Here is an 11,154-nt window from a genome sequence, read left to right as displayed (position 1 = left end):
AAGTCAACAACAGGTCATGCTGCTTGAGAGGAAAATTTTGGGGACTGTGCAGTCCTCTTCCTGTCTCCAGCAGCCGTAGAGGGGCATAAAGATCAGGGTAGCATTGGAGAGGCCTAACAAAAAAGACATCAAGACTAACTGGAGTCTAAACGGTCAATCTACCTCCCTCTGTCCCTTTTCTCTTATACGGCTTATACGGGGACAGCTTCTGTAGAGCAGTGTATGAGTGACCTTAATCATCAGAGGGATATTTGGGTTTTACTTGGCAGCGATGCAACGCATGCGGTCATCACTACGTTCGACTGGCAGGCATATAAAATGAGAGGGGGCCAAGGTCGGTTTTCAAAGTGTAATCCATATCATCCCGTTACAGAAGCTGCGCTGCCATCAGCCCTGAGCGTCAAACACGTTTTGATGTTAATAATGATGTCGGATTATGCTGTCATCTGATATAATTTTGGCCGGCATCAAATTAACAAAACGAGGATCATCCGAGTTCTTTAAAAGGGACCATGTTTTTGCAACCTTCCAGATGCAAACATGATCTGATTTCATAAAGTGGCTCATTCTTTTTCGCTTGTTTGTTTTAGTCCAGACAAACTTGATCATGTTTGAAGCCTGACATTTCCCTAGATAATACAAGATCAAGAACTCCCAACATCGTTGTTCTGTACGCATACTTCGCAGTGGTTCTTATCAGCAGTGTCTAAAACCAAAATCATTCTGGAAGCTGAAAGCAGTGATCCCTCACTGTCTGCATATGGTTTAACCACCTTCTGTCTTTTTCAAAATCATTGACATGAAAAGTAGCCCCTATGGGAATGTGAAACAAGTTCATAGATTATCAATCTATCAATCTATCAATCGTGTCATTATCACTGTTTTCAGCCCTTGTGGATTTGAAGGAACAGCCTTCCATAAACAACCTGCTGTACTGCGTTGGTATGTTTTCTCAGAGCGTATACTGGTCGTCTGTTTGTAAGATAACCTTTCTCAGGCAGTCAGCTGCACGTAATTATCACATCAGTGAGGGATAATACGCGCTTGTCATTTTCACTTACCTTCTATCACATAGATCTGTAATCCAGCCACACTACTAGCCTTTGTTGTGCCAGCATGGCGCTCCCTGGTATCCATGGCTGCCGCTATCAGCTCTAATAAAGGTCACAAGAGCCAAATCTGGAGTTTTGCATAAGCTGGCATTTATAAAATGAAGAGGATACATATTTTGGGGAGTGACACAGATTGCATGTAGCAGATTTGACAAAAGTCTTGTTGTTAGCATTCTAGGATTTACTTTTTTCAGTGAAAACATACTTTTCTAACAAATGTGAACGTCGTGTGCTCTTCGACTCTGGGACTGAAGTGTGCCACAAAGCCATATGAGGTGTGCTTTTTCCTTTGTGTCGATATTTTAGTGTCTTGTGATCATATCTGCTATATGTTATATGTGATCTGCCTGGGAAAAAAAATGTGTCTTGATAGATTCCCAAAGTCTGTTTTAAAAGGCTGTCCCCAAAATACAGATCGTTCCTGCACTCGGATGTGAGGACAGGCCAGTCATGGTCACTCTCATAAAAATGATATTAACTGGGTGGCTTTACAAGAAGAAGGGAGTTGTAAACATGATTATATTGTTTTTTGTTGGTACATTATGTCGATACAGGGAGTTTTTCCAACAATGCAAATACTGTGCTCCACACAGATCTTCTCTGCTCAAAACTAATTGTATGATTCTTGCAATATTTGGGTATCCAGAGTCTGTGGTGAAGCTGATGGGAAATAGCCTTAAATTACAGACCAAGGATTCTTGCTAGGTGCTGGTTCCAAATCTCGAGAGTGAAAAACAGGAAATACTAGTTGTTATAGTTTCACTTGTTTGATTCCCACTTGCTAATCAGTGTTCTGGTCATTTTTTTTTAATGATTAGAAAATTAAATAGACACAGACAGCAGCAAAATCACTCAGCATAAAGTTTTCCAATAACTGTATGTCTCAAAGGTATGCACTTATGTCTAGTCATGATGAAAGGTCACTCTACAGCTTCAAATATGCTTACGTCTATCTCCAAAAAGGCAAATGGCAAAATCTCAAACGTGAGGCTTCAAACTGACAGTTCAATAACTAACTGAAGACATACCAGTGGCTACATCTATCTCTTATATATACTATTCATAGTTGAAAATGAAATTTGATTTTACAGCTGAGAAAGCAAAACTAGAAGACAGAACATTGGCAAACAGTTAGCTTTGTACTTTCCCATCTTCTCTGGAACCTCCATGGATTCGACAGAAACCACAGACCTGGCTAAAAATTTGGACTGGTGAGGCTCTTTCTTGTTGAAGTGGAAAGGGTGAAATCCCCTTTGTCTTTGCCTTCCCTGGTGAAAATGTCTTGAGATTTGAGACATGCAAAGTGGTGGTGTGATCACAAAGACAGATATGGGCATAACTGCCTAGTTAATATGTTATACCTACGGAGGTAAAGCTCTGAGACATAACATCAGCTAACATACTATGCATCTGCTGTTGTCTCTTCAACATTTATAGACTCTGCTCCAGAAGATGCTAACCTGGCTACAGCTTCACTGGAATGCTTTGGGGTGCCTGCGATCATCTGCCTCAATGTCAAAAAACAATAGCTTGTGGCAGACTTCCAAAAAAAAAAAAAAAAAAGCCTATCCAAGCTAGCTAAGATTGATAACGTCATAGTGGTATCTAGCGTATGAATCTGTCTTTGGCACTGGTCTGCCTCTTCTTTAAAAGTATGAACTGTGTTCCCTAACCTGTGTCCATCACTGTAGCTGTAACAATAAAGCTAGAAAGGCTGACTTTTTACTCAGTACTCATAAATGTTCTCCTCTAGGTTTTTGCTTGACATGCTGTCATCAGTGGAAACTAGGATTTTTCAGGCTATGTTACCATTAGAAGTGACTCAACACCCAATAATTTGATTTGAAGAAGAAAATAGAGCTTTGTTTGCAGCATGTTATAACAGTATCTGTTTAAACTGATAACATGTTTTCCCAACCCTAATCAAGTCTTTTTACAGGCCTAACAACATAGCTTAAATGCAAATTTTCTTTTTTAGTGCTAATACGTCACCAAACTCCAACCAAAAAATAAATACGTTTCAATCTAAGTTAAGAAAACACTGGGTCAGATTGGAGATGAAGAGGCAATTCAAACTGAAGCACATAATAAGAATGACGTTGCATATTATCAACCATCTCAGTTGTTTGAAAATGTAATCACTTTTGTACATTTAGATTGGCTTTTCTTTCAATGTGGACTGGCAATTAATATTTGTCAGTTATGAAACCATCTTTGCAAGATTTGTGAGCAGTTAGGATAAAAAAAACTAAAGGTGGTGTCTCTTTAATAGTCAGGGAAACTGAAGGGTAACTTCAACTTTGTATGTCTCTTAATGTAAGTGATGGTGTTTTTTCTTTTTCCTTTTCATTGTTGCATGCTGTTGTTCCAAAATCTGTTTTTGCAGGTGGAGTGCAGCCTGAGAACATGCCCTCAGATTTTAGGAATGCTTCTGTAACATTCTTACGTGTTTGCAGTTTGGCAGTACACAGACGTCACTGTGGTTTATGATCTAAAGATGTTGGTTTGCTCACTGTCTTTGTGTCAGACACAATGAAGTGCTTGAGACTGCATTTAGTGCAGCAAATCAAACCCTCTCAAAGTGAAGTATTATATCAAATCCTTTGAGTTGGAGGACATTAATGGAATTGCTGCTTCCAACACTTGGTTGTTTGACTTTTCTGGGCCTTTCATGTCTGTTCTGGCTATTTCTTTTCCCTTTCCTTCTGTGTGTATTTAGAGATATGTATTGAAGACATGATACTTGTGCACCTGACAGCTTTGCCTGAAAAGACAGCTTTTCCAGTTGATGGAAATAGATTTTATTTCAGGAAGCATGCTATGAGTACTTGGAAGGCAGACGTCACAATTACAACTGCTAGACTAATCTCGTGAACAGTAGGAGTTTTGAGAAATGCTAAAACCGTTGATTGACACATACAGTAAATATTAGTATTTTGGCTTATAGAATAATAACAATGATTTAAAAAGTATAGAGCACAACTGAAAGCATAACTTGATTAGCAGCTTATTCAATCCATTCCACTTATTTGGTCTGGTGTGACCAGTAGGTAATGCAAATATTATTGTGCATCCTGTTTACTCAGCCATACTTATCTTTACCTGCTGTTACTCTTGCCCTGCTTTAGCATTTATGGTTATCTTGTTGTGGGAACTGCTCAGCAGATGTAACAGCACAAAGCTTGCTTTGACTCTCCAATTGCTCCACACTGCAGAGCTAAAACAGATTAAATACCAATGCAGATAGATTTTTATCTCAAGAAACGACCATCCCATTCATCCTACATCAGAAAATATTGTTCTTGTTGTGTCTGCAGGCCTCCACCTCCAACAACACATCCTCCTTCATCGTTATACATGTAGTATATCATCACTGACAGTGTGATGTAAAAAAACATCCGTCCTGATAGCGCTGTATGTTGTCCAGGTTTTTGGTTGATAATATCAGCCAGACAAAGCGCTTTACTACTCCGTTGTTGGTGAGGAAGCAGCCAGCTAGAAACATTTCCCTCAGTGCAGGAAAAAACAACAACAAATAAAACAGAGCAGACATTAAGTGGCAAATCCCCCCAAAATGATTTCAGGATATAACTGTAAAATCCTGCCGCTTTAAAAGGGCTTCAAAGGTGCTGCACAAGTGCGAATCATTTATGCTAAAACATTTGCTGTAGGCAGGGATTGTCTCTGTCTACCACTTTAATACATATTTACATGCTAAAACATAAGAATTAGAATTCATTAGTGTAATCTGAGGTCTAGATCTAGATCAGGAGTTGTTTGATTAGTTGCTTTGGGACATTGTTTTTGTAGTGTGTCTGCCTGTCTCTTGCTTTGTTTTTCCTTATTTAGCATGACTCCCTGTAATGTGGTTGTGCTTGAAGACTAAACTCTGCTATCTCAGCTCTAATTAACAGAGCATACATAGTTCCGAGACACAGATTTGTTGTTTGCTTTCTTTCTTGTTCTTGTTCTCTCTCTGGTATCTTGGTGTTGTTTTTGTGCAAAGCACCTTGATTTGCCTGCCTACTGATAATGATAGTCAGAAACTATATTACGTTATCTACAAATATTCAAAAATATCACTCCACTCGTCTCGGTTTCACTTATTCGGATGTAACCTGCATGATATCATCACAAGCCTTTGATTCCTGAAAACTGGGCCTTATCGAAACCAAGAGAGTTGCATTTAAAAGACGACCGGTTTCTCGTTTTCTTATTCAGCACATAGGTGCAAATACAGATCCTTTCGCTCACACTTTTATGAGGAAGTATACGTTGACTGTGCAGCTGCTGTGCTCTGTACCGTGTTTGAGGTTCACCTACTTCAGAGGAAGTGGTGTGGGCGAGAAGACATTGTTAGAACCAGCAAATAAAACAGGATATCCGATGCTGGAACAATTGAAACACTAAAATTTGACAAATTTGTTTGTTTTTACTGACAGTTTTCTCTGCATTATATTGTCTCTAGTTAAAACGAGTCGATCAAAACTTAAATATAGGAGGAATTATCTGTTGAACCTGTGAACCCTGCCTGTGAGCATCTTTCTTTTCACATGTTGTGGATAAACTTGAAACCCATCATGTCAATGACATGCTTAGATCCACTCCCTAACTGCAGAACATCAAAGAGCCCTTGATTTCCTCTAGCCGAGCATGTTAATTGGTGCTTGATTGATAACTTGAGTTCACAGGCAATGGCAATGTGTCATCTAAACTGTTCCAGGGTGTCTTTGTGAAATCAGCTTTAAGAGTGGAAGAAGTACCACTGGCGGGCCCATTAAGAAATTGCCAGTGTACATACTTGCAAATAAGCTGTCACACATTACAAATGAGATTACCTTTTTCAGTTTGCCCTGGAACTTTGAGATGAGGGGATGCGAGGAGAAATCTCTGAAATAGCTCAAATTGTTGGTTTTTATCAGTGTGCTCGATCTGCAAAGTGCTGTTTATGCTTTCTTCATGCATGGTGAAAAAAGAACATTCACAGCTTGAAGCACAATGTAATCAGCTGCAGCAAAGTATGAATTAAACCAAGAAAAGATAGGGCTCAGAATGATTGCTCTATTTTGCATTTATGGCACTAAAAAGGATTTTTTTTCTGTGCCCCACCTGATAGAGATGAATTATTAACTCTATCTTTCATCCATCAGTTCACATTTTGAAGAGAAAAGACCAACTAGATCTGACTGTACTGACATGAACAAACACAAGATAATACTGACATTGTGTGCGCCGGAATTATCAGTGACAAAACAATGATACAGCTGAGCGCAGAATCAGAGGTGAAAAAGCAGTTATTACATTTGCATACAATCACAAGAATGCAAACTAATTGTCTAGTTTGCATGGCAGCGATCACAGAGGTCAGGTAAACCCCACAGGAAAGAACTTTGTTGGTCCATCTGACGTTGGCTTGCTTGTCAACACCAACAGGAGAGTTATTAGCTTTGACAAAAGTGAGTGTCTTTGTGTCTATGTGTAGTGAGGATAATACATGCTCAGCAATTATCAACCAGAATAAGTTTGAATATCACACTGGGATAGGCTCCAGCCCCCCCCAAAACCTGACTGACGGATTAAGCGGTATAGAAGATGGATGGAGGGATGTTTGAATATCATTCAAATAACTGTATTTTGTAGAACATGAGCAAAGGCATCAACATGAATATATATGGAAAAAAAGAACTGTGTCACAGTTAATGCAACGGTTTACCTGTTTGCCTATTCCACATTATACATCAGTTCTGAGCCAGAACTTTGTGTGTATAATTTTGAATGTAATGTCAGTGTGACTGGATTTCATTTTCTGTCAGGCAGTGAAAAAACTAATTATGATTGACTTAATTAAATTGACTGTATCCGTAACGTTCGCTGACCTATGTGAAAAAATATACATCTCCAACTCCAAAAAAGTTGGTACATTGTAAAATCTCATTAAAAACAAAAGGCATTTATTTGTAAATCATATAAACCTATATTCTGTTTCAAATAGAAATATTGAAAGTGAGACATTCTACTATTTCATGAGGCCATGTTTACCAGTTTGTAGCATCCCAACTGTTCATAAACCTCTGGGAAGAGAGGACACCGGTTGCTGGACCTTTGCGATAGGAACGTTGTCCCATTTTTGTCTGATATTGTCGCTGCTCAACAGTCCTAAGTCTTCTTTGTCATACTTTGCATTTCACGATGCCCCAAATGTTTTAAATTTATGAAAGGTCTGGACTGCAGTCCAGTACGTAGAGTCTTCATCTATGAATTCATGCTGTTGTAATAGATGCAGTGTGTGATTTAGCAAGGCCCTCCCTGAAAAAGATGGAAGCATATGTTGCTCTAAAACCTGTATATACCTTTGAGCACTGAAGGTGCCTTTCCAGATGTGCAAGGTGCCACTTCCAGAGGTACTAATGCACCACAATACCATCAGAGATGAAAGCTTTTCAACCATGTGCTGATAAAAAGCTGGATGTTCCCTTTACTCTTTAGTCCCGAGGACGTCAGAGCCATGATTTAAAAAAAGAATTTCAAATTTCAATTTTTAAGACCAAAAACAGATTTTCACCTTCCCTCAGTTTATTTTAAACGAGCTTTGGTCCAGGAAAGACAGCAATGTTTCTGGATCATGTTCACAAATGGCTTCTTTTTTGCATGGCAGAGCTTGAACCTTCTTTTGTGGATGGCATGGTGAACTGTGTTTGTGGAAGAGTGCTTGAGCCCATGCAGTGATTTCCATGACGGAATCATGCCTCTTTATAATGTTGTGCTGCCTGAGGGCCCGAACATCATGGGCATCCAATGTTGAGATTTGGCAGTCTCCAGATGTTGGGAATATTTTGATATTATGTACAGTAGATGATGGAATATTTAGAATGTTCAATTTCACCTTGAAGAACATTATTTATGAAATTACTCTACAATTTGTAGATGCTTGTAAATGTTTTTTTGGAGACTGCTGAAGCTTGCTGTATTTACATCTGATAGACTCTGCATCTGAGAGGAGCTCTTTATGTACTCAGTCATGTTACTGATGTGTTTCCAGCATTGTCTCCCCCATCCCAACTTTTTTGAGATTAGCTAATATTTTTCATGAAATGGTAAAATGTCCTACTTTCAGCATTTGACATGTTCTCTGTATTTTGTTGTGAATAAAGAACTGGTTTATGAGATTTGCAAACCATTTCATTCTGTTAGCATTTACATTTTACACAGTCTCCCAGCTGTCTTGAAAACAGGATTGTAATCTTTTTTCCAACCAAATTATCCAAACCTGTGGTGCCTTATCCACTTCTTTAGGGTCAGCACACTTGATTAAGGAAAGGAACATGTCCACAGTTATGTGGGGCACAAACATGTTTATCTACGTGGGATGGAGACCATAAACCCTTCCTGACCTTAACTAAAAGCGTTTTTTTTCTTCTTAAATGAACCACATGCAAGGCTCTGGATGTAAATTCCAGTCTTTTGTATGAGATTTGTATACTTTGTACACCTACCATCCTTGCCAGCCAATGAATGCCACAGTCATTTACTAAAAAAGAGGAAAAAGAAATCCAACCAGCAATTATAATTAAGACTAATGTAATTCAGTCTAAAAAAGTTACATAGTATGTAAACATTTTTGTGGGCAGGATTGCACAGTGAGAGCTTTTTCACAGAAGACATTGTGCCATGCCAAACCTGGAAAAGCATCTGTTTATTCTGATCAGAGGAGTTAGTGGGCACTTTACGGAAAAGACGACAGAGATTATTGAAGAATGGAAAATCTTTTTCAGGTCCAAAAAAGTCCTTTTATGAGTTTCTTTATTTTACTGAAAATGTTTCATGGGTCTGCATCTTAATCCTTATGATGTGTGAGTAACTACCTCCTCTTTCGTAGTAAAACCATTATTAGTTTCGGTTCTTCTATGTGTACCTCCTATAGCTCAACGACATTATCTGCTGTGAAAAAGATTTCAGTAGATTTCCGCTTATTGTTTCTCTCTTTTATTTTGGTGTCACTGACATCATTTGTGTCCTTTCCAAATATATAACAGCATATGACAAACATACAACAAGCTATCACCCTATTGCAGAGCAGGTGGCAGAAACTGTGCTAAAATAAAGGCCTTTTTTTTCAAAGAAAAATGGTACTCTTTTCTTCTTTTTTTTACAAGCTGACACCATTTTCTGAGGTCTTAATGACATATCGGTGACATGCTTTGGTCAAAATAACGGGGAGAGAAAGTACAGCAGCTCCTTTTTCATCCATTAATTTGCACCTATATTCAAATGGATCATTTCAGGGCGCAGAGTGAACCCACTCAAATCCACTCTGCCACTCTCTTCCTCAGCGTGTGCCTCTTTTGAGATCTGTTGCACTCAACAACCCTTGGAGCCCATTATACAATATGAGAGAGCATGCAGTGAATAGTTGGAACTCAAACCAAACATCAGATTGATGGAAAAATACTTGACTGGCAGTTTTATTCTCAAATACTTAGAATTCCATCATCTGCAATTCGATCATGTACAGTTGTTAAGCTACTGATCTGTCTTTTTAGCACAGCCACAAGTGTTGTGTTGAAGTGGCTCGAGTTGTTAAAACACACGCCACAGAAGGTAACGGGCCCTGGCCAGTGAATAACACTGTTGAGAACATATATAATTACTTTGTCACATATCCGCTTCATAAACTTTACATTTTAGTGTCGTTCCATTCCTCTGTGTAGTACTTAACCTCATATATGGCCAATATTTCACTGTTTGCTTTTGTAACTGCAGTTACCAGTGCTGTACAGATGGTATATTCAGTGACGAATGGGAAGTTGGAATTTCCAACTTCTGATGGGCGAAAAAAGAAATTTAAGCAGAAAGCAAGGGCAAAAGAGATCCAACTTCCCACTTCTGAGGAACAGCGAATACAACATGATCTGAAGATCGAATTAAGTGGAGATACAGAGGGGGAGGGTGGACATCTTTGTATAGTGATGCAAGTTTTCCCGTCAAATCGTATCATCCTGTGGTTGATTACTTCAGGCCTTTGCCCACCGAGTCTGTATTTTCAGCCTTCTTTAGTCCCCAATCAAAAAAAAAAAAAGAAGAAATATTTGGATTAAAAAAATGCAAAAAATTTTTGTGGAAACTTTAATGATGGACAAAAGCTTCGGAGTGTGTGTGTAAATCTGATGACATGAAGTGACATTCTATTTATCTATGAACATGCAACAATATCAGATGACAAATACAGACTTTTCCTGGTCTAATGACTAATAATGTCTACCGGTGAGAAAATAACTCACTAATAGAGTACTAACTGTGTGCGATTTATACTCTAGTATAAAGACACATCTCTGACTTTTGGGTTAAATTTTACAAAAACAGTTACTGGTTAGTATTTCTGTCAGTGTATAGCATTGCTGCATTATCATCTGTCTTTAGGAAGCTAGCACAACTGCCTATTATTTTACTTGTTAATAAATTCTAAACCAAAAACATGTAAATTTCAGTGTCGAGATCCTTGTTGAGGTCATTGTACTTCTTATCACAGAAACCATGAAGTATGCAAAACCTAAAGCCCCAAGACTGTGCTGACATAATTAGTGCATGCAGGGATGCACTGCTTAGCTGACAAACCACAACGAGAAGGTGGAAAAGCCATAACTACAGTAAATGTAATGAACCAATGCAAATAAGGAATGAATTAATCCCTTCCGGCCAGCTGTCAAGTTTAAAACTTGTAACTTTAAAACTTTTTCTAAGTGCCAGTTGTTTGGCACATATGCAGGTGACATGGCCTCAGCAAGATATATATACATTCATCATTACTGCTGTCTGATCTTCAAGATCATGCTTATGTGCATGTTGAGCAATATTTCAACAGATTTCAGTAATATTTACCAGAAAAATAACTAAAGCTAAATTTAGATTTTGGTTAAGAGAAAAACCACAGACACTAATGGACACCATTTCTCACGCTTCCAGATGATAGACAGTGCATGACAGGATGTCGGAGCACTGCGGCATGCAGTGCATAGCATTTGAATTTGAATTTGAATCTGTTCAG

At 38.5% G+C, this 11,154-nt stretch overlaps 1 protein-coding gene across 1 annotated transcript in view; it reads right to left on the bottom strand.

Annotated features, from left to right (window-relative positions):
* LOC140312341 (allantoinase, mitochondrial) overlaps positions 1–11,154 on the bottom strand; it is a 505,108-nt gene that overhangs the window by 410,082 nt on the left and 83,872 nt on the right. The gene's annotated exons all lie outside the window — the stretch shown is intronic.

Source organism: Leuresthes tenuis, unplaced genomic scaffold, assembly GCF_036924035.1.
Source record: "Leuresthes tenuis unplaced genomic scaffold, fLeuTen1.0.hap1 SCAF_7, whole genome shotgun sequence".
NCBI classification, from domain to species: domain Eukaryota; kingdom Metazoa; phylum Chordata; class Actinopteri; order Atheriniformes; family Atherinopsidae; genus Leuresthes; species Leuresthes tenuis.
This window is presented reverse-complemented; position numbering and strand designations above follow the sequence as displayed.